General features: G+C 38.9%; 1 long non-coding RNA gene across 1 annotated transcript; it reads right to left on the bottom strand.

Annotated features, from left to right (window-relative positions):
• Positions 1–492: 492 nt before the first annotated feature.
• On the bottom strand, positions 493–21,685 carry LOC148782301 (uncharacterized). The gene is made up of 4 exons (XR_016053223.1): positions 21,569–21,685; positions 20,601–20,674; positions 16,898–16,965; positions 493–720 (listed from the first exon to the last, which is right to left on the bottom strand). It is a non-coding gene; the product is annotated as an uncharacterized LOC148782301 (long non-coding RNA).
• Positions 21,686–22,349: the final 664 nt, after the last annotated feature.

Genomic DNA, 22,349 nt, shown 5'->3' with positions numbered 1-22,349 from the left:
GCCCGCGCTGGCCACAAGTCAACCGGCACTGAGTTTGGGTTATCACATCATCCCCCCTTAAAAAATATTTGGTCCCCGAAATCGTCAATCAAATAAATGGGGGTACAGCGTTTCTCATTGCTTGGGTCACAACCCCCAAAGCTCTGATGAGTTCACCTAATCCCTTGGTGTTCCCATCACTTGAACTCGCATGGTTGGTACGAGTCGTCTGCATCTCCAACCTAAAACATAAACATCAAGTTACTGACCTATCAAAGAACTTTCCCACAGACACTCCTAAGACTCCCTAGGCCAAAAATCCTATTCTAGCTGTTATGATACCATAACTATCACGACCCCGCTCCCTGACCCCTTTTGAAGGGCGACAGAGCGATGGATCGTGATCGAAGGTCACGAATGTCACACAGGTAGGAGTGGCTTAACGCATAAAAACACGGAATCGAGAGCAAACCAAGAAAGAAAACTAGAATAAATCCACTCATAAAACAAAAATCAATCCAAACGATGCAGTCATCTCATTCATTCAAGATTAAAAGTCTTTACAATTTCATCAAGGCACTACTGGCCTAACATACACAAGATGAAGTATACATCATGTTGTTAAAACCACCGAAACATACTGTGAAAGTCTTCAGAAGACGGCTCCTCAACTTCTTAATTTCGGGCTTCAAGCCCTCAAACTGCCACCTACCTTTAATAGAGACGCCACCAGCCTTCACTCTACAGTTATGTAAATGAGGTGGGGTGAGCTAAAAGCCCAATAAGCAAATCAACACCATTGCATTTCAACTAGCATAACAGTGATAACAATATGTAATGCATCTATATTCACAAGGTATCAAGGGAAGTCTCTCATCATGCTTCTTAATACTCTAATAGTAATATGATAAAAGCAGTTCAATAAACAATACATAAGCCATAACCACTTTACTTAAAGCAAAACAATAAGGATAACATATCATAGTTACAAAACTAGTAAGGCCCTACTCTCGAAGTAGAAGGCACATCGATAAGGCTTTTAGACCGTTTAGAGTTTGAAGATGATTCCAAAACCAATTTTGTACTAAACACTCCTATCCTTAAAATAAAATTGGTTTGACGAAAATTGGGCCCCGTTTGACCTCTTAAAGGGCAAAAGAGGCCAGGGTTAACTAACTGCACCCTGCTATGTACAATGGACAATGATGTACCCTACTTCATATTACTTTAACTTTCAAACCGTAAAGCAACTTGTAACGATTCCAAAATAAAATTTTAAGCTGAGACATATATATCTTTTTAACAAAGCAGGTTGGAAATTATTTGGGTTTCGTTGGTTGCTTCAAAGATTCGTGCCAAATAAGGTGATAGTTCTTAATTTTTATCAACACTATCAACAGTGACATACCTTCAGAAAATGAAGTATAACTTTCAATCTAAAAAGAAAAATAGTTTCTTCAAGCAAGTTTTAGCCCTTTCAATGATCTTTCAAAATGGCTATGGTTTGGCTGAAAATTCACTTCATTTGGTTAGTTAAAATCAGTGACCACAGTGGTATTAGTGAAAACCCAGGAAAACAATCGATAATGATATACCTTCTCATTTTGAAACATAACTTCATTTTTGTAAAGAATTTCAGCAATGGGAAAAAACAAACATTTTACTAGACTCGCATATCTTCCCAATGGCAATGGTTTGAGGTTAATCGGACCCCATTTGGCAATTCAAAAACCTCTTTCAAGAATACACCTATTTCAGGAATTTCATAGTGGCATATAACATGTCTCAAGAATACATTCCATGACCTTCATTTCATGGTGAGGAACATGATAACAACCATTTGCTCACAATGTACACACATAACATGCATTTCTCACAAATCTTAGAATCATATATTCAGTCTTAGCAACCACTTTCATCATAGAACAAAACCCCCAAATTTCAATGAAAATTTTTCTACATCACATATACTTTCCTTGCTTATTTCACATGCATAAATTCCCATGACTCCTTATGACTGCCATGCAATGATGATGGATCCACTTACCTAAACAACAACGGTGCCTTCTCCAATCCTCTTCTCACAACTCTCACCCGCCCAACAATGGCTGCCCTCCAACAGTCACTTCTTCACACCATGAGTTTTAGAGAGACAGATGAAATAGCATGGGTGAGAGAAGAGGCTTAAGAACTTGTAAAGGTGGGGTGGCAGCCCACCTGGTGCCAAAAGACTTCAAAAGCTGAACAAGTGGCACTCAAACAACATGCATTCAACAAGTTGCATCATCAACACATGCACGTCGGAAACTCAACCGACGCTGCCCACCACAACTTAACCAACGCTGCCCACAACTTAGCTGGCTTTGGCAACAACTCGACCGGCGCTGCCCACAACAACTCAGCCGGCACTGGCCACAACTCAACCGGTGCTGGCCTCAACTCAACCGGCATTGCCCTCAACTCAGTCGTCACTGCCCACAACTCAACCGACGCTGCCCACGATAACTCAATCGGCGCTGGCCACAACTCAACTGGCGTTGGCCACAACTCAACCGGCGCTGCCTACAACTCAGCCTACGCTAGCCACAACTCAATCGACACTGGCCACAACTCAACCGGCGTTGAGTTTGGGTCATCACTCCTACCCACATCACTGTGCAAGGGTTTAACTAGTCAAGAGGAAAGCCAGCCGACATAGTGCACCTTCGTCTCGAGATCGGAGATCTCAATTATTACACCCAATTCCACGTAATCGACATCGATACCTCCTACAATGTTTTGCTTGGTCATCCTTGGCTTCACAACCAGGGGGTGGTTCCTTCCACACTCCACCAATGCTTCAAATACAGCCAAGATGGAAGGCAACACACGGTCTATGTTGATAAAAGATCGTTCCCCGTAGCTGAGACTCACTATGCCGAAGCCAAGTACTATTTCACAGAACTTTCAACGTAAGAAAAGTCAAAGGATGACGATTGGAAGCCTGTGAGAGAGACAGGACCTTCGTCTCATGATGGCGTTGAGGATCTGGGGCAAATGATCACGGAAATATTCAAAGAAGAGGAAAGATAAGGCAAGATCCTCCCCTTGACCCCTATCCACCCAAGTATACCTTGCCAACTCTCCGAGGTCATGGTATCCTCTCCTGAAGACAAAGCTTCCCCTTCTACTTCTACTCCTCCAGAACGAAATGGCGAGCTAGAAGTGGCCCCCGAGCCTGAGGAAGCCCCAGAGGTCAACCTTCCAATACCGAGGGTCACCTATACATCAGACCAGCAAAAGGTCCTACATGTTCCTATCGCTCTTCTAGAAGCAGAACTGACATACCAACCACCAAGGAAGGTACTCCAAGTTCCATCCTCCTTGAACAAGGTGTTATCAGTAGCCAAAAGAAGTTCCTACACTTCTCGGGGGTTGTTGAAGAAGTTCAGTCAGACAAGAGGCATCCCTCTGGCTCCTAAGAACAAGACGTCACAGCAGAGCTGAGAAGTGAGGTTCGCAACCTCTAGAGCCAATTGAAAGTCATGCATATTGCTTCAAAGCACTTAAAGGGGTTTGTCCTTGAGACTAAGACTTATGACGAGCTCAAGACTAATGCACCTTGAATCGAAGCCAGACTAGAGCATTTATAGCGAACAAGCTCCTCAAATCATGAGAACCATGAATTACGAACCCCTCTCCAATCAAACACTAAGGGGTGAGGAAGCAACTGCTCCACCATTCGAGGCCATTGAAGCCACAACAGGTTGCCACAAGGTAAAGCAAGGGGTGGGATATTCTTTTTCGTCTCACACTAACAAAGGATGAAAGCAATAAAACAGAAGAAGACAGAAGAGCGAGAGACATGTCGCATAACACTCTAAGCAAAAAGTGACATTTCATTCATAAAACCCAAAATTCATACAATAGTCGACATTATCAATACCAAGAATTGGTGTACAAAGAGTGATAAGTGAGATTGTTCACTCAAGCCTCAAGACTAAGCCTATAATGATCTCGTTTTGTCCACTTAATTCCATCCTTCAGGGCTGCCGCCTGAAGGAGGGCAACCAAAGGAGGATATTCCCCACGTACCAACTGAGGAGAAAATGTGTCTTTTCCTACCTCACGGGCAACAGCAAGCAAGCCTTCCAAATCGTTGATGTTACATTCAAGAATCACCATGTCATTCTAATTCTCAAAACATGCGATTTCTTTAACAATCGAATGAACTTCTAAAGGCAAAATCTTGAAATCAGGGTGAACGAACTGACATATGAGCAAGTTGGTTCTAATGTTACCCAAGTGTGCCATCGCAGAATTGGTAACAGTCAAAGGCCCAGGAAAGAACTTAAGTAAACACCTAATAGAGGGATATTTTTCAATAAAAGCCGATTCTTCTAAAGACAGAACTTCCCGAGCCTATCGACCCATTTCAGCCACCTTCGTTTCAAACAGGTCTATGGAAGGAACCTTGAAGTCTAAAAGGTTGTCTATCAGCCTCTTCGCCAAAGAGGGGAACATGATCAGCTCAAAGAGAGAAGCCCAGCTGAAAAGTTGATAAGCGGCTCTAAGAAGATCACGTCCGTTGTCTATAGAGACATTACTGCTATTGAGCCTAGTGAGTTGTTTAGGGAAAGGCATCATGGCCTGCGAAGCAACAAAGCCTCCCCGGATGCGTCAGACAATAGGATGAATAACTTGTCCTGAAAAGAAGGTGACTATAAAAGCTGAGCCTATGATAAGTTCCCTTCGAGCAGGAGATGTGTGGCTCCCTCTCAAGGTGGCAAGAGGGATCGCCTTGTTTCCCACGATTATCAGGTCATACTCGCTCTCACCTCTAGAGACAGAAGGTTGAGGAGAGGGATGCGGTTCATTCTCAGTAACAAGAGGCTCCTCGTCCTGAAAAACCATAGGGTCCCTACTTGAAGAAGCCTGCCTCCTGGCAGCTTTATAAGCCTTGGCCGATCGTCGAGAAGACATTTGATGGAGGACACTAATTATAGTCAAAGGCCGGACTATCATCGTTTGCCACCAGGAGGGAATCGCCACCTCAAAATCAATCAAGGGCTATCGCCATTCCACGACCAAGGTGTATTAATGCCTCGCTCCAGCTGTCAACAGGTGTCGCACGTGCCTCCCTTGAAATTTGGGCACGCCGCCTGACACTTGCGACGTGACCTGTCACCACGCATGCAATGGACAATCGTTCGCCGTCCTGCGACCCTTCGTCTCTTCGACCATTACGGCCCCACCACCCTTCGAGTTCCCACCGATGTTTCCCCTCCTGACCAAGAATCCACTCTCGTCCACCAGGAAAACCCCTTCCCTGCCTTCCACTCGCTGCTAGAGTTAGCGAAAAACCATCGGAATTCCCAGAAGACTTCCCTGAGACCCTGCGGATCTCCCTTTTCCCTGCTCTTCCCACTTCAGTGAGTTCACCACCGACTCACCAGAATTCTGCTAAGTTCCCGGTGAGCCCACTGTTGTTCTCCTTTGATAACCAGAGGACCGACAAAGCCCTCTAGACTTGCTGCAATCTCCCCTTCAGAAGCAGAACGATCGGAGAAGCATTCAAACCCTAACAGGGCACCTTTGCAAATCCTGCTAAGGCCCCAAGAAGCTCTGTTCCTTGCTCAGAAAGCCTCGGCACTCCTCGAAAAGGATCACAATCATGGCACGAAGCTTCGCAACCTCCTGAAGCTCACTAGAAAAGCTCCTAACCGCCTGTCTCTGCAAATTTTGGTTGGGAAGTTCTCGTCGAAAACCTTCCCAAAAGCTTTGGCCCTCCCTCTCTAAAAACCCTATACTGTTTTACCCTTCGGTAACATAGTAAAGTGGGGTTTTCCCCCCTTTTATACCCAGCAGGGCCGTAAACTGCCCTCGACAAACATGAAATGATGCTCCCGTCCCTAGTTCTTGGCAGCAATAAGACTAGGTCGGGGCGGGTCAAGCCCGAGACTCGAGAGGGTTATCGCCGCGCCCTGCCCTTCATCTAGAGTGCCATCGTCGCGCGCCTTCGTCAAGGGTCATCACAGCACGCCCTCATCAAAGGGTCATCGCCACATGCCTTCGTCACGGGCCATCATCGTGTGCCTCATTGAAAGAATTATTGCTGCACGTTTTGCCAAGGGCCACTACTGCATGCTTCACCAAGGGGCCTAATGTCGCGTGTGCCATCTGACACTTACTGCCACACACGCCATGGCACTCTCAGCTGGACCATCGACCTGTACTCTTAGGAAGTTCATCCCCTGCAACACAGCCTCACTCCTCGGGCCGTCCATCCTCCGGTGATGGCTCTATTCCCCATGGAGTCAAATTCCCTCACTATGCCACGGTCCAGATGCATGACCCTAAACTGCATAGTCCGAGCTATATGACCTTAAACTATAGTGAAGGTCTAGTTGCATGACCTTAAACTGCATAGTCCTTGTCTCATGACTCAAAACTGTACGATCATGGTCTGTGCCACATGACCTTAAATTGTCCAGCTATGGTTCGAACTATATGACCTTAAACTATAGCAAAGGTCTAGTTGCACGACCTGAAACTACATAGTCTTTGTATCATGACTCAAAATTGTACGACCACGGTCCATGCTACATGACTTTAAACTGCACAGCCATGGTCTAAACTATACGACCTTAAACTGTAGCGAAAGTCTAGTTGCACGACCTTAAACTACACGGTCCTAGCCGCATAACTTTAAACTACGTAGCCATGGTCCAAGCTACAAGACCCTAAAATAGTAACGCACGGCACGACAAAGGGTCCACATGCACAACTCCAATTGAGAGATAGAACACCTCCTCGCTGAAAGGGTATTTCATCAACATCCCCGGTGGAGTTAGATATGTGCAAAAGTCATACCTACCCCTTTAAGCCCTGATGGGTTTGTTTCACGCCAACATCCCAGTAAGAGTCACGTCTTACTATGACCCACTATCCTCAAGGAGCTTAGGGCCCTTCTTATCCTCTCAACCCTCATGAGGTTCATCTGCGCTCTGGCCTGTCAACCTTAGCAGAGTCACATGCTTGCCATTGCTCATCATCCCCAAGAGGTCACACTTGACCACCTAATCCTCGGTGAAATCACGTCCGTTTGCCACTCCTCGAGTGCCACCATCTCTATTTAAACCTCTCACTTGTGTATACTCTATCCCCAGGGAGTCAGATTGCTATCCACAACCCATCCCCCATGTAGCTCTACCTACATGACGACCCACACACTGGTTCATACTGCATGACCTTAAACTGCATAGCCATGGTCCATGTTGCATGACCTTAAACTGCGTAGCCATGGTCTATGCTGCATAACCTTAAACTGCATAACCATGGTCCAAACTATACGATAAACTGTAGCAAAGGTCTAGTTGCATGATCTTAAACTGCACGGTCCTAGTTGCATGACTTTAAACTGCATAACCACAGTCCAGCTGTATGACCCTAAACTATAGTGCATGTCATAGCCGCATGACGTTAAACTGTTTTGCACAGATCCAAGAGGCATGACCTTAAAGACGCCCTCACATATGTGCACACCCCCTTTTTCGTGCATCTTCACACACGTCCTCCCTAACCGACCCATTCGTGTGGGCATACCACATCCATTTCCTCCCCGGTGAGCCTTCATACGTGCACACGCCCTTTACGTGCATCTTCATGCACGCCTTCCTTAGCCGGACCATTCGTGTGCACGCACCACCGTCACCATCATTACCATCTTTTCCTCTAGTGAGTCTTACTCATTCTCACCAAACGGCGACCCTTCCATGAGCCATGCTCGCCGTCAGCTAGTGGGTCACCATTGTTCACCCACCATCCATCCATCATCAACTCTTTACAAGGTGACTTCATGCCATCTTCCCAAGTGAGTCAAAGTCATCACTAAGCTCACTCTATGGCCTCCACAAACTACCATTCACCATTATTACAGTCCAGTTGTATGACTCTAAACTATAGTGTGTGTCCTGGCTGCATGACGTTAAAAGGCTTCGCACAGGTCTCGAAGGCACGACTCTAAATACACCTTCACATGAAAAAAAAATGGGCAAGGTGTACACCTGACAAGGGAAAGCCATGAGTAAAAATGACGGACGGGTATGGTCACGAAACCATGAGTAAGAGAGTTCCATGGAAAACAAAATCCAGGCACGGTGAAAACCCCAAAAGGGCATCGTGAGTAAAAATGGATGAAAAGGGTGGATATGACTGTAGGTCATGGATAAAAGAGCCCGAAAATAGCAGAAGTTGGTGAAAACCGTCTTCACGGTGCCATTTCCCCTGTTCAAGTGAAAACTGCAAAAGGACGCTTGGACCGACAAGACAGGCTGATGCACGACCACCGCCTCAGCCAGCATTCAATCTCCAAATAGTCACAATCGTGGCTAATGAGGTCTGCCTAAAATACTCAAAAGCTAGCATTTAATTGCAACACTATTATGGCTCATCAAGGGGTGAGAGCCGTATAAGATCTCCCACGTTTCAACATAGCTCATCAGGGAGTGAGAGCCGCATAAGATCTTCCAACCATCATGGCTCATCAGGGGGTGAGAGCTGTATAAGATCCCCCACGTTTCAACATGGATCATCATGGAGTGAGAGCCGCATAAGATCTCCCAACCATCATGGCTCATCAAGGGGTGAGCGCCGCATAAGATCCCCCACGCTTCAACATGGCTCATCAAGGAGTGAGAGCTGCATAAGATCTCCCAAGTTCAACAACAATAAAAGTCCTTGAGGGTAAGGATGATGACTAAAATATTCCTCCAGAAATGCTAAGGACTATCACGAAGGCAAGAAACTAACGAAGCCAGGGTCTAACTTGCCACAAGCTTTAGGGTACGTCTCGCCAAAACCCCCTAGCCTACATGGGACCAGACTTTCTGGATAGGTCAGAAGCCCCCAACTGGACCTCGCTAGATGGGACCTACAGAGATACCCTGAGCATCAAAAGAAAACCTGGTGTAGCAACGAACAACGCCGACTAAAGGTTCATAGTATTCGGCCTTCAAAAAAGGCGTGGTAGTCCATTGAGGGTGAGGACTTCGACAAGATCCCTCAAAAATTCTCGAATGATTGTACTTCTCGGTTCTCTAGAAGCACAACATTCGGCAGGGCATGCTGTTGGAAGGTATTTTTATCAACAGGAGGCCTCCGCTCAATAAAGCCTAGCAAATAGTGGAAATTTCGGCAGTCTCATTATAGCACAAGAATCGGCCAAGATCTTCATAAGGTCTCTCAAAAGTCTCCTGCCAAGTTTCTTCATAGTCCAACATGTCTAAGGCAGTGCAGATTGAGAAACAGTTCCGGCAAAATCGACCTCTAGCATCCTGAAACGGCCCCTATAACTAGAGCTACATTGTTGGTGTCTCTAATCAATATCAGACCACTACCATTGGATCCGACACAACCGAAAACCCCCAGGAAGACGTTATAGGCAAAAGAGTGAAACAGGAGGGGCCGCCCGCTATTCCCGTGCGGCCACCTTGCAACTCCACGCCATGGAAGGGAAAGTCACGACCAATGAATTTCGATGCTTATATCTCACCCATCCCAAGTCGGATCGTGCTCAAATTTGGTGAGCATGTTCATCTAGTCAAGATGAGCGATTCGATATGTGGCACGCCCTGTGACGACACTCGAGCACGAAAAAAGATAGAGAGAAGTTGCTGATTCGTGAAAAAAGTGCAGGAAATTCTGTAGCGTTTTGCCTCGCTCAAGTGGCCAAATCACACAGCTCGCGAGCCCGATCGTCGTGAGACCAATTCCCTAGTGTCCGTAAGGTCTCAGGCTATCACTGACCCAAACCTCGGGCGTGATGAATGGTCGGATTCTGGACGCAAAGCCAAAGAAATAACTACAAATTCCGTCGTTGGAATTTCAGATTCCGGCCAAAATTCCAAAGTTGCAAAATATTCGTTCAGACACGAAATCGAGCTGCGTTTGTTGCCCCGCGATTGTAATGGCATGCTCAGTGTAATATAGTGCAGAGATCACCGAAAAACATCAAGGAGCGAATACACTATCAATCCAAAGTTTCAAGATCCATTCAAATTTTAAGACACATGATTGTGCACTAAAAACACGATCCATGGCTCAAAATTGATATCAAATCAATCGCCATGCCGGGCCTTACAAGAAAACTATCATCTTATGATCAACCGGGCATCAGAATGACCCCGGATCAGCCATGCAAGATCACACAAGTTCTAGGGCAGCACAGGGACTGTTTTGAAATTTCATGAATTGTTAGAAAGGGGCAAATCTATCATTTTGTACCCTTTTTTTTAATTTTTTTAATTCAATTTAATTGTAATTTCCAGCAATTAGGGTTAGTTTTGATCATCCAATCATGTTTGGGGCAAATTCTATATATACGTACCAACATTGTACGCACCAGAGGAATCAACCTTTCACAAAAGAAAGAGTTTTTACTTACTACAAGGTTCTCTTTCTCATTATTGGGTCACGTTTGAGAGAGTGAGTGAGGTGAGAGAAACTTTCGACCGGTACCCCTAGGTTTGAAGTAAACCTTCTCTCTCTTCTTTTCTTTTTCTTCTTCTCTCTCTCTTCTTTCCTCTCTTTCCCCCTCTTTCTCCATTTGAATACCTCGTAGGGGTCATGCACGGCAGTGGCAGTGTCGTGCATGCCTCCCCTGAGGTCTCACCGGTCACGCATGGTGATGGCAATGCCATGCGCAAGTCTCCTTCTCCTATTTTTTTTTTCTTTCTATCTCTTTTGTTCAGTGAGGCCTGTAGATGGTGCTGCCCATCGCTATTCACAGACGTAGCTTTGACATCTCAATGAAGAATCTAGACGGCGAAACACGTTGCCGCCCAAAGGGGTCTTTCCTCGTTGTGTGTCTATAGTAGATGGCAATACCCTTCGTCGCCTGCTAGAGGCCTCGGCAACGCCTATCACCTTGCGTCTTGTGAGGATTACCATCGCTCGCTTCATGAATGACCATCGCCTCGCCCTTCATCAGAGACTATCGGCGCCCGCCGGGGGTCGTGTTGTCTTCTTATGTTGCCAATGGCGATACCTAGCACCATCTGTAGTTCATTTTTCACTCTCTAGCCATGAGCAATAACGTCGAGCACCACCCAAGGGCCACAACGCTGCTACTCCACGATTGTGAGTGGCGACACCTAGTGTCGTTGGGACCTTATCTCTCTGTCATCTCATGTCTTCTTTTCACTCTCTTTTCTCTTTTCACTTGACTGAGGGTAGACTTAGCCTAGCACCTCCATATCGGTCTCGGTTTCGAATAGTAGTGCCGCAGTACTGGTCTTGAGAACCATACCTATCTTGCTACCACTCCGAGTTGATAACTTCCCGGCTGTCACGCTAGTCTCACCTCTTCATCAAGTTTTCTTCTCTTTTCTATCTTTATTTAAGCCTTACACTTGATCACCCTCTCGCATGAACGTACGTTGTTCTAAGACAAGGGTGGGTCTCTTTGACCCACATGTCTTACAAATTAACCATAAAAGTGTTGTGCAGAAAACAAGAGGATCAGGTCAAGGGAGACGATTCCGAAGGCTTTCTTCGTGATCTAAGAGGGCGCCCACGCGAGCCAGCCCGAGTAAGTCCCGAACCCATCTTCAATTTCTCTCTCATCGGTTGATATACCTGCCCTTGCTCTCGAGCAAGGTTCTAAGAGAGCGATCTCAAATCCCGGGTTCGCTAAAAACCCGAGATACGTGCTGCCAGATCATCCAGATCCGGAGGGCGAGATCGAGGCACTTAACTAAGTAGTAAAAGATTAGCCCTATAATTTTCAACACTTCCAAAACCTAGAGTGAGAAAAGGAAAAGGCTTATATAAGGTTGCAACCTTACCTCTATAGCTATGGATGCACCACAAAAATCCATCGGAAAGTGTAGTTTTAATGTTGAAAAACCCTTTGATTGATCATCTCGACATCGAGATGTATGACCATGAAAAATAAAACGATTTTAAGTGCATTTTACAACATATTATCTACACTGTCCACTTTCAAGATTTCAAGATCTTCATATGTTTATAGATCTACTTGATTTAAACCATTTTTGAAATTTAAAATTTTATAATTACATATAAAAATAGATTTTGAGATAATCTTAATAACATTTTACATCAAAATTATGTACCATGATAAAATTTGAAGGTGCACCTTACTTCTACAAATACGGATGCATCCGTATGCCAACTGCACCCATGAGAAAACCCAAACATCTCTCCTTTTCTTTGATCATCCGACAAAAAAAAAAAAAAACCTTAATTTCCTTGGCATTGTTTTTCCTTAGCATTGTTTCCCTTTTTAGTTTTGTTTTTTTTCAAAATCGGCTATTTTCAGATGGGGCTAAAATACCATAATAATCTCCCTTTTTGGATCCATGAGGAGGGTTTTACTGGCTTAATTAATCTTGTGCCCAATGTACAAGTTCTTAAGTAGCATTCATGCTTGTCAAGTCCTTACGAAGTTCTTGTTGGTCGTTTGTTAGGGCCTTGGTCATCATCAATATTCAACCAGTTGTCGATATGGATTTTCTCTAATCTCATTAAATGATTCTTCAAGACATCTATGTGTTATATCTCAACATGATATACAATGTTCTTACTTAGGTATAAGCACTTTGACCATCACACTGAACTACATACGTTTCTTGCTTCAAATCCATATCTTTTAAGTTCCTCTTCATCTAAGACCTTTCTTTGTCTGCTTCAGTAGTTGTCATATATTCTACATTCGTTGTAGAGACAACAACAAATTTTTACAATTTGTTCCTCCATAACCTACCTTCCTCTGCAATAGCAAACAAGTGTCCCATCGTGGACTTCCTGGTGTTGATATCTCCATCCCTATTTGTATTTGCATATCCTTCAAGCACAAGTTTTTACTTCTAGAGCGTAATCATATTTTTGATGTGTCATTGAGATATTCAAGAATTCAATTCACCGTTTCTAATGTTCCTCGATATATCTACTGACCACGTTACTACATGTGTAATATCTGGCTCATTAAACACCATGAAATATATCAAACTCCATATTGTTGAAGCGTAGGGGTCATCTTTCATTGTTTTATTTTTCTTTTAGTTTGAAGAACTCTATCTTGCACTCAACTTAAAGTGACATGCATGTACGTGTTAACTGCCTTGCATTCTTCATATTGTACTTTTCAAGCATTCTCTTAATATAATTTACAACTTCTTTGTTTTCATGTCATGTTTGATCTTCATGCCTAAAAGCTATTGCGTTGACCCCGAATCCTTCATGTCAGAGGACTTGCTTAATTCTTTCTTTAACATGTTAATCATTTGAAGATCAAGCCCAATAACTTATCATCAACATAAAGTAGAAGAATAATAAAGTCACTATTAAATTTTTTTAAAAAAATGAACACAATGATTTGCAATTGTTTTTTTATACTCATGGCTCATAATAATCAATCCATTATTTAGCTTGCAAACGTACCCTTACTTCAAAGCCTTCTAACTGTTCCACATAAATCTCTTCCTTCAAGTCACCAGGAAGGTAATTTTGACATTCAATTGTTTCACATATAGATCTAAGCTTACGGCTCTAGCATACTCAGTAGCAAAGTAGTTTTTTGACGATTGACTCACCCTAGTTGACCTTCTCAATTGAGCCATTTGTGGGAGTTCTTTAGTGGCTTGCTCCTCTTACTCAACATCATTGTATGGGAGAATTATCACCAACTACTCTCTATGATCTTCATGTACATCTCCTTAGCATCACATGCCATCATAGGAAGGACTGAATTGAGATCTATAAAGTCATCCACAAAAGCTTGTGGTTTCTCGACTTTTTCAAAATCTTCAATTATTTGGTCGTCATAAAATACCACATTCCAACTTCTGATCATTTTCTTTTCTACTGGTTCTTACAATCGGTAGCCAAACTCTTCATCTGTGTAGCCCAAAAATTATGTATTTGTCATCAAGTTTTCGCCTCTGTTCTTTTGGTATATGAGCAAACACGTTACAACCAAACACTTTCAAATGTTCATATATTGTATCTTTTTTGGTCCACACTATTCTTAGATAATCTTCCTCCAAAGGATTTGAAGGAGAAAGGGAATTAAATAGTATGTGGTGCACATACTTGCACCATAAAAGGATGTGACAGATTGGCAACTGAGAGCATACACTTGATTCTTTCAACAACAATGTGATTCATTCTTTCTGCTATACCATTATGTTGATGGGTATTAGGAATAGTCTTTTCATATCTGATGTTGTGCTTTCTGCATTATTCCCTAAATAACTTTACTGCATATATCCCACAACTATATGTGAAATACACTTTAAGGTCCTATTTGACCATTGAGGAAACAAGAGAAAACGACTTGTTTTCTTAGTTACCATGCTTTCCCTATTTGGGAATGGGAAAAAGCATGGAAACGCTGAGCAGCGCATTTCTCCACTTTTCCTCAATTTTATAGAAAACTGCCACACACCCTTTGCCGCTAATTTCTTAGGTAAAGGGGGGGAATGCGAGCGCCCCATCTCCACCCTTTTATTTCTTTAACCTCATGATCTCTATCCCCTCTCAATCTCTCTTTGCATAAGCTCTAGCCCAAGCTTTCTTTGCTTTTAATATACATGTTACCAAACAAGGGTTTCCAACTTCCATTATGAGTTTTCTATTTCTTCCTTTTTATCAAGCTTTCTAATTTCTTAGAGGTTCTCCAGGAAAACAACTTTCTCATTTAACTATCAAGCCCTAAGGCTTTTCCCGTTTCTCTTCCAATTTTACTATGAAAATATTTAAAAAATGTAAAGGCCTTCATCTTTTGTTATAACTAATGTCCATATTTTTCTCTAAACATAGTTTATAAAAGCAACAAAATAAGAAGCAACATTAACATATTTAACATTCATGGGACCATAGTGGTTTAAAGGTGATACCTTTCAAGCCGAGGAGAATCTATTTGTCTATTAGAATTTATAAGCCCTTCTCACTCATGTGACCAAGGCGCTTATGTCACAGATCAGCTGATAGTTTTCTCAATAATATTTATTTATATATAACGATACTTGCACCATATAAAGAGTTGCACCGTTCTTTCCTCTTGCCACTAGAAGAGAAAGTAATTATTATAGCCTTATTCAAATAACTTGTCGCTAAAATTAAATTCGGGCTAGAATCTAATACATGCTTACCTTCATGAGACCCAATTTGTACCTAACATTGTTTTCAATACAAATATTACTCATTCACATCATTTTTGATGGCCCATTATTTTTCATCCCTAGAACGCCAAGGTCTTAAGATTTTGTAAGATATAAAGATATCAGTCTATAGTAGGAAGTATTGTTATCAATAATATTGTCTGTATCGTTACATGTAGCTCCTGGACAATCCTTATTACCAAATGAGAGGATAATAATATCATAATCAAAAGAACTATAACGATTTCCTTGTTTTCTCATTTTTCTTCGCCTTTTCCTTCCCTGATCTCTATCTTAAATTTTCGACACTCTATTTTCATATGTCCAATCTTGCTAATAATGTAGTAGTTTACTCCAATCCTTGATTTGGACAGACCTTTTGAACTTTCAAGATTCCGAGGTTTCGTGCTTTGACTTCTCCTCTATTTTTTGTGACAAGAGCAACTGAGTGAGAGGAACTCAATAATTTAGTTTGTTTCCTCGTTAAATAAACTAAGTTATCTACACATAATTTTGATGTCCCATTATTTCTCATCCCTACAATGCCAAGGTCTTAAGATTTTTTAAGATGTAAAGATATCATTCCATAGTAGGAAGTACTGGCATCAATAATATTGTCTATATCGTGACATGTAGCCGCTGGACAAACCTTATCACCAGATGAGAGGATAATAGCAACATAATCAAAAGAACTATAGCGATTTCTTTGTTTTTTCCTTTTTATTCGCCTTTTCCTTTCCTGATCTCTATCTTAAATTTTCGACACTCTATTTTGATATGTCCAATCTTGCTAATAATGTAGTAGTTTACTCCAATCCTTGATTTGGATAGACCATTTGAGCTTTCAAGATTATGAGGTTTCGTGCTTGGATTTCTCCTCTATTTTTTGTGACAAGAGCGAGTGAGTGAGACAAACTCAATAATTTAGTTCGTTTCCTCGTTAAGTAAACTAAGTTATCTGCACATAAATTTTGATGTCCCATTATTCCTCATCCCTACAATGCCAAGGTCTTAAGATTTTGTAAGATGTAAAGTTATCATTTCCATAGTAGGAAGTATTGGTATCAATAATATTGTTTGTATCATGACATGTAGCCCCTGGAAAAACCTTATCACTAGATGAGAGGATAATAGTATCATAATAAAAAAAACTACAGCAATTTCCTTGTTTTCTCATTTTTCCTCACCTTTTCCTTCCCTGATCTCTATCTTAAATTTTCGACACTCTATTTTCATATGTCCAATCTTGTTAATAATGTAGTAGTTTACTCCAATCCTTGATTTGGATAGATCATTTGAGCTTTCAAGATTATGAGGTTTGTGCTTGGACTTCTCTTCTATTTTTTATAACAAGAGCGAGTGAGTGAGAGAAACTCAATAATTTACTTTGTTTCTTCATTGAATAAACTAAATTATCTTGACTCATCTTTCTTTCTTATAATTGCAAAGAAGCACTTCCAAAATTAGAAAAATAGTATTATAAAGCACAATCCCTCTATATAAGTGTCCAGTTTTAGGCCTCATGAGATATAATTCTAGAGTGCATCCCTTGCCATATCCATCAATGATAAAAATCACACCCAAAAATTGAGATTGAGACCTCACTTCCATAGTCAATTATAAATGAACGGGTGCTGGCACATCAAATACTTTTCAATAATATCCAAAACATAAGTTCAGGGGTATCAATTAGTAATATCAAACCATACACCACTATTGCATGGAATAATAAAATGGTATCGATTTATATTTACCGTCTGTACAGATGATGGGCGACAAGATCCGACATCAATCGACATTATCTCAATATCTAATCTCAAACCTAGTAGCAAGTCGGATAATAATAAAATATCAGCAGACCAAAACATAGGTAATAAATCGGTTTTATTTTAAAAAGTTGGAGGAAAAATTGGGTAAAAAAAGAGATCGCAAGAAAATAAGGTAAATTATAGGATCATGAATATTTCAAATTTGGTTAAAAAAGCGTAGTGAAAAAATCAGATTATATAAATATGATACAATATGAGATTACGATTTGCATCTATTGTATAGATATATTACAGCAATTAAACAATAATTTTAGAGCCTTAGTAATGTTATTAGAGCAATACTTGACAATTTTTTGTTGAACTTTTAATAAATCTAGCAACAATTCTTACTATGCTGTCACAACACAAAACCTATTATAAATTTATTAGAAGCATAAAATGAAACAATAACAACAATATTGAATACAATAACTAATTAGCAAATAACAAGAATGGTAAACCAAGGTATAAGATTATTTTTCAAAGAAAAAAATAAAAAACCCTCAATATAGGTTCGTAGTTAATTTAAAGAAAATACAAATACCCAAATATATAAAATAATACTCCATCCAAAATGTTAGATTGTGTACATCAATGAAATAAAAAATAAAAAATAAAAATGAAATTAATCAAACTTTTTTATGCATAAAAAAAGCATTAGCTTTTTTATGTGTTGAAAGAGTAACAAAATGCTTAAACAAATTCGAATCTACGTTTTATAGGTAGAGTTACTTCTCAATGAAAATGATGTGGGACTAATTTCAGATTCCCCTTGTCAATGTTTATTGACATAAAAAGTGTAGCATATATCTTATACTTTGCAAAATACTAGGATATATGAAGTGTAATTTATATTTTTTTCTTAACATTGACATAGTTAGTTTGTATTCTTAGGTGAAAATCTTTTCTTGAATAATTTTGTAATGTCATAATATTTACATTTATAAGGGATTTTATTTTAATTTTTATCGTATGATATGGAAGTATTTTTTAATATTTTTTGAATCATAGTTGTTATAATATTATAAATAATAAATATACATTGATAATCAAATCTTGTATTTTATTTATTACTTTTTTTGTGTTATAAAGTATTATAATGTATTCTTTTTGTTATAACAGTAAATTAATTTGTTTGTATTATTAATTTATTGTAATCTATGTATGATTATATACTTCATCTATGATAATACAATGTTTCTACTTTTGTGTGATGTAACTTTATTGATTAACAGTAATTCGTACAGGAAAATAACATTTCAATATTCGCATATTGATAAAAAAAATGAAAATTCTTAATGGAGTACCCCCATTTTTTATTGGATTCCTAAAAAACAATATTTCTAATGAATTTTAATAATTTTTTTGGATTTTTTTTTAAATTAACAGCCCAAAAATACGTTACAATATACATTATTTCCAAAACTTAAATTCTATTTTTTTCTCGTATCCATGCATCTTGATGTCGAGATGGTCAATTTGAAAATATTTGGGCATCAAAACAACCTCTTCTAGTGAAATTTTTGAGGTAGGCTCTAAATTGATTAATTAGAGCACGACTCTATACCAATTTTTCATTTTTAAAAAAGGAAAAGGTTTATATAAGGTTGCAACCTTAAAATGTAGAATTACAGGTGCACCTCAAAAATCTATCGAAAAAGTTGTTTTAATGTTGAAAAACCCTCTATTTGATCATCTCGACATCGAGATGTATTAATATATAAATATATATATATATATATATATATATAAGGTGTTTTTGCTTTTGTTTTAGTTAATGTAATAAATTTTGTGATTACAGATCTTTTTTCCTCTGGATCTGTAATTTTTTCAATAATATCTAATATTAAATTATCTTATTGAGTAAGCATATGAAGATTATGTGTAGGTATAGGACAACTACAATTAGTATCTTTCATTGGATTGGATGATTCGGTGTTTGTTGAGGAGTCTGAGGAATCAGATGATTCTGTCCATAAAAGATCATCATCTTGAATATGTTCTATATGTGATTCAGTGGAATCTGAAGATAGGGAATTATAATTAATTATGTTATATAATTTTGATTTAATTGAATCGTCTAAATGTAATGATTCTATTTTCTTTTTTAATTTGCATTGGTGTTTATAATGACCAACCTTTCCACATTTATAACATACTGGAAGTTTCTTTTTATTCTTTGTATTTGGAGAGAATTTATTTATAAATTTTTTCTTAGACTTTTTATATTGTTTATGTACTTTATTTGATTTGGATTTATATTTTTCTTTTTTATATTTTTTCTTTTTCTTATATAATTTTTCAGGCATATTTTTCCTATCTAAATAGTATCCAAATTGTTCACAAAAATCACCAAGTTCTTTACGTTTGGTAATTTGTTGTTTATCTAATTGCCTTTTGAGTTTAAGATCAGTACATAAGGCTAATCCTTCAGCACATATTTCTGCTGAGAGTTCTCCAAGTGTATAAGTTGAATATATCGACGAAGCAAATCCAGAAGAAGAAACAGATCCAGAAGAAGAAGACCCAGATGAGTTTAGCCAAAGACCCTAACAAATGCTCCACAGTACTCACCGACAGAAGCCACCGACATACTGTATAAGGATACCCTTTCACCATCACCACCGACAGAAAAAGACAAGAAGCCACTGTTCAAAGATGCCTTTTACTGTGGCCACTTCCATAAGAAACAAACAAGTCACTGTACATGATGCTCTTTTAAGCATCATCTTTTCTTTTTTTTGTCTTTTTCCTTTTTTGCTTTTACTTTATGTCTTCTCCGGTTCTACTTTATGTCCTCTCCCCCTTTCGGTCTCATCACTCATTTGCTTCATCCCGAAGTAAACTCCTCTATATAAGGAGGCTCCCTCTTATTCCTACCTCAGGTCGCAAGTCAGCTCGCAGGTCGCAAGCCTCTCCGAGTTTTTCCTTAGCTTTGCTCCGCTCTACTACTCTCCCTCTTCTCTTTTTTCTTCTCAGTATTTCCCCTTCTTCTCTCTCTTTTACCTGAAGATACTTCATCAAGCTATCCTGACCTCATAGCTCCATATTCAATTTACCTACCAGGTTCTATCTCTCCTCCTTATCTTTATAACAGCATGTGTGATTGCAATCTGAATTCTCTTCCCTCCTATTGCCCTCAACACTGGAAACTATTTTCTAGTTGTTGCATATGTAAACAGTAAGTGTGTTATTATATTTCATATAGTTTTCTTTGTAATTGTCTGTAACAGTTTGTACCAGTTGGTATCAATTTGAATATAGTTATTGCTTAAATGAAATATTGATGTTATGCAATTTAAAATATTATTTAGTTTGAAAATAGGAGATTTCAACCACACACAGTGGATAGTTATTGATATATCAATCTACCTTTTATTTGCATAGTTCTCTTTTGTCTAAATTTTTACAAAATTCTACAAGAAATAGTTGAATATAACAGTTTAATATTCACATATTTACTCTAAACAAATACATAAGATTTTACTGGAGATCTTGACGCGTTTTGGTATCAGAGCCACAGTAAAATAGAAAACTGTTAAGAGTAAAAAGTTACAATATTACTGTAGAAACCTACTTAAATTTACATCTAAGAAAGTTGGTCCGAGAGTTAAGACAAGAGACGAAAGGACAAGTCTAGGCAAAGTACCCGCTAAGGCCAAGAAGAGCCGCTTAGGGAAACACGCTGGACCCTTGATCGTCCAGATTGTCATTATCCGCAACCTACAGATGACAAATTTAATTAGGAATCTTAAAGGTAATATTGCAATTCAATCTCAAACATTAAGAGTTAAAAATAAAGAACAGATCATTATAAATGATATTGAAGATCATATCTAAAATTGGAATATTCCTAAGGTACCAATAAAAGATATTTATCAAAAAGGATCATTTAAATTCAAATTAGGATATGCTATAAAAACAGTAGAAGAAAGTTTATCTGTAACACAGAATCAAGAAGACTTTCCACTATGCTCAAGAAAAATTATTGAAAACATAAAGAAAATAATTATAAATATTTACACATTGGGTTAATTCAAATAGCCATCAAACCTTTAACCCGACTAGGGTTAAACACTTCTGTACTTGTATGCCTAAGAGATACAAGACACAATAACTTCGCAGATTCATTCCTAGATATGGTCGAATTCAGCCTATGTAGTGGACCAATATACTTTAATTGTTTTCCAAATTTTTCTGTTTCTTTAACAGATCCAAACATATTAGATATACTATCTATAAATCTGAAAACTCATGGATTCAATATGATGCATGGCTCTCAGAATTTAGCAATAGTCTATAGAATTTATTACAAAGTAATGAATACTCTCTGTCCTAATATTATGCAAATGGATAAAAAAGATCAGACTATATTATTTCAAACAAATATAGAAAAATCACATGCAATTGTACCCAAAACAATTAATTGGTCAAATATTATTCTACCTTAGTCTTGGGCATTACAACATGCAAACCAACCCCAAGAAGTACCGAGAAATAATATTCCAAACCAAATAATTGAACATCCAGACGGAAATATTGAAATAAAGTTCCAACAATCTAGCGTAAAGGATGATATAGATCTTAATAGAAAAAGAAATAAAAAACCATTAATACCTACTAGAAAATCCTGTCATATTACTCCTGATGTCATCATACTCCCTTCTTCTTCTTCCCAAACGACACCATCTTCAGACTTTCAACTACAAGGAGTAAGAAAAACGGCTGATCATGTAGTTCTTCCTACATATATTATTGAACCAAATATAGAAGAATTCCAAATCCTTACATTACAAATAGAAGATGAAATAGAGGAAGAAATAAATACTAGTAACACATATAATGATGAATATATCGCAGCATATTTAGCTGCTAAAATAGAGAGAAAAAAGAAGAAAATTAATATTGATTATCTGAAAAAAGATTATCTGTCTATAGAAAATCAAAATATTAGAAAATGGTATCTTCAAACCTTTCAACCAAGATTAATAGAATTAATGCATAAAAAATATAACAAATTTCTCAAAAAAGAAAGAGAAACAAAATGATTTTTTATATGGCTAAAAGAAATATGTATTCAATATAAAATAAATATTCCTTCATTTGATAATCTTCAAACACTAGAAGAAAAAACATATATAAGCACAGATGGTACTACTACTGCTAGTACACACCCTCCTGAAAAAAGTATAATACTCAAAGGAGTAACTCCATCAAGTAAAGGAGAACCACCACAGTCATTATATGATATCATTGCTACACTATATGAAGTTTTACCCAAAGAATTAGGGAAAAAACAAGAACTAATTCCTCATATTGTGGAACAAAACAATTATACTAATTTATATATGCAGTCTTTAGGGAAACAAGCAGAAAGAATAGAACGACTAGTCTCAAA

The sequence above is a fragment of the Amborella trichopoda genome, chromosome 4 (genome assembly GCF_054954075.1).
Source record: "Amborella trichopoda isolate Santa Cruz 75 chromosome 4, AtrichopodaSantaCruz75HAP2 v2.0, whole genome shotgun sequence".
NCBI lineage: Eukaryota > Viridiplantae > Streptophyta > Magnoliopsida > Amborellales > Amborellaceae > Amborella > Amborella trichopoda.
This window is presented reverse-complemented; position numbering and strand designations above follow the sequence as displayed.